We start from the raw sequence: 2,500 nt of genomic DNA, 5'->3' as shown, positions 1-2,500 counted from the left end.
TGGTATGAGAAGGACCTCGACTTCGAAAATTCTGTGGTGTGGGGAGGTCTTTTGACCTACCAAAAAAATTGGTGGTGTGAGGAGGACCTCTGACTTAGAATTAGGGTTTGAAATGGGGTTAGGGTTAGGGTTAGGGTAAGTGTTAGGGTTAGGAAAAAGGTTTAAATGATATTTGGAGAGGTTTTTCGGGTGTTTAGAGGCTATTTATGCTATGTAACGAGTATTTGCTTATATACTTGCTTATATACTTAGGTCAACAATTTATAGCAAAAATGTGTTCCAGCCAAGTTCTTTTAGACGCTCTTTCGAATGGCAACATTCCCGATTGAAAATGGCGACCTACCAAAATCCGCACTTTGCTTCCCCGTCCATATAGAGGTGAGTATTTGACTTTGCTTCCGTCAGAGTCAAGGAAACACATTGAAAATGGAATCAGCATACAAGAAAACCTAGTTTGGGATAGGTTTTGTGCCTTCCGTGGTATTATAACCATAGAACTGCTCCTGAGGGGGGTAGGGTAGGCCCACCAAAAAGTGCACTTCTGGTTAGGTCGCTAATTTCTAAAATAAATGTGTCCCAACCAAGTTTTTTTGGACGCTCTTTCGAATGGCAACATTCCTGATTGAAAATGCCGACCTACCAAAATCCGCACTTTGCTTCCCCGTCCATATAGGGGTGAGTATTTGGCTTTGCTTTCGTCAGAGTCAAGGAAACACATTGAAAATGGAATCAGCATACAAGAAAACCTAGTTTGGGATAGGTTTTGTGCCTTCCGTGGTATTATAACCATAGAACTGCTCCTGAGGGGGGTAGGGTAGGCCCACCAAAAAGTGCACTTCTGGTTAGGTCGCTAATTTCTAAAATAAATGTGTCCCAACCAAGTTTTTTTGGACGCTCTTTCGAATGGCAACATTCCTGATTGAAAATGCCGACCTACCAAAATCCGCACTTTGCTTCCCCGTCCATATAGGGGTGAGTATTTGGCTTTGCCTTTGTCAGACTCAAGTAAAAGCATTTAAAATGGAGTCAGCATACAAGAAAACCTAGATTGGGATAGTTTTTCTGCCTACCGTGGGATCATAACCATAGAACTGCCCCTGAGGGAGGTAGGGTTAGGGTTAGCGTTAGGGTTAACGTTGGGGTTAGGATTGAAGACAGAAGATTGGTGATGTCAGGAGGACCTTCTTAAAACAAACAGAAATACACTTATTAGGGGACTAGGGCCAGTGGACTCAGAAATGTCTTTCGTAGCAGTCTCCTATAAGAGTATTTTTCTCTGATTTAGGTGACTCCTCCTCACACCACCATTTTTCTTAGTCGAAAGACCTCTTCACAGCACGACTTTCCTGATGGATTTCTATGTAACTGCTCGTGCTGAGAGGTGTGTCGAAAGTTGATCATGTTCCCGTAAAATCTGAGGTCTCCACTGTCTAGCGAGGTACTTACAGTGAATATAGTGAATTTTTCAAAAATTGGAGAATTCTGACTTTTGCGATGAATTTTAATGTAATTGGTCGTGCTGAGAGGCGTGTTAAAATTTGAACATGTTCCCGTAAAATCTGAGGTGAGAATTAGTGAGGTACTTACAGTGCGTATAGTGACAAATCTTTAAAAGCGTGAAATTATGGGATGTTGTGGCTTCAATGGGTTTTTAAGATGTCACCAGTCATTTGGCATGACTTACAAACGATTTGGCTGGTTGTGGGTTCGATTTTCAAAATTTCATTTTTTTCGCGTTTTTATTTTCTGTCTACCATATCATGCAGTCTCCTTATTAGCGTTTGGGGGTTATAGTGTGGGCAGGTTGGTCGCAAAGGTTCCGAGAGGAGCTGGCTAGTAAACCCTGTCCCTTATGTTCCACGGCGGCAAGGCGGAGAAATAGAGGGCAGAATTGACTAACGGGCAAGGAAAGTTGGGCTTGTAGCTTTCCTTTCGAAGGAGGGAAAAGATGATGCCCGAAAGCATTGTCACTGTAGTGGCAGGCAGAGTGTAGATGGAAGTTGTGTACGCTAGCCTTTGGCTAATGATAGAGACAAAAGAGCAGGAGGATATTTTCCTTCGCAGAAGCACTTTTCTTGCCTTCCTTCAGCTCGCTTGGCGAGTCTGACAGGTATGCCTGAACTGTGCACGGGTCCAGTTGTGAGAAAGACGTGGCAAACAAGACGGGGTTTCCCTTGACCGAGGGACCGTGTGGTCCGTTTGGCTCATGGGTTCCCCCCGTGGAGGCAAAATCTAAGAAAGCTTGCTCTCCCTCTGCGGAGGGGGGCCGCTTAGCAAGGAACTTCTGTTCCCTGCGGTGGATAGTTACCTGGTTGATCCTGCCAGTAGTCATATGCTTGTCTCAAAGATTAAGCCATGCATGTCTAAGTATAAGCACTTGTACTGTGAAACTGCGAATGGCTCATTAAATCAGTTATCGTTTATTTGATTGTACCATTACTACTTGGATAACCGTAGTAATTCTAGAGCTAATACATGCGAAAAGTCCCGACTTCTGGAA

The 2,500-nt window shown here is 43.7% G+C and overlaps 1 non-coding gene across 1 annotated transcript in view; it reads left to right on the top strand.

Moving 5' to 3' along the window:
• The first annotated feature begins 2,305 nt into the window (after positions 1–2,305).
• Positions 2,306–2,500, top strand: part of LOC146446470 (small subunit ribosomal RNA) — a 1,800-nt gene continuing 1,605 nt past the window's right edge. Inside the window, exon 1 of the ribosomal RNA XR_014862662.1 lies at positions 2,306–2,500. This exon is cut by the window's right edge and continues 1,605 nt beyond it. This is a non-coding gene — a ribosomal RNA (small subunit ribosomal RNA).

The sequence above is a fragment of the Pavona decussata genome, unplaced genomic scaffold (assembly GCF_977016875.1).
Source record: "Pavona decussata unplaced genomic scaffold, jaPavDecu1.1 SCAFFOLD_3617, whole genome shotgun sequence".
Taxonomy (NCBI): domain Eukaryota; kingdom Metazoa; phylum Cnidaria; class Anthozoa; order Scleractinia; family Agariciidae; genus Pavona; species Pavona decussata.
This window is presented reverse-complemented; position numbering and strand designations above follow the sequence as displayed.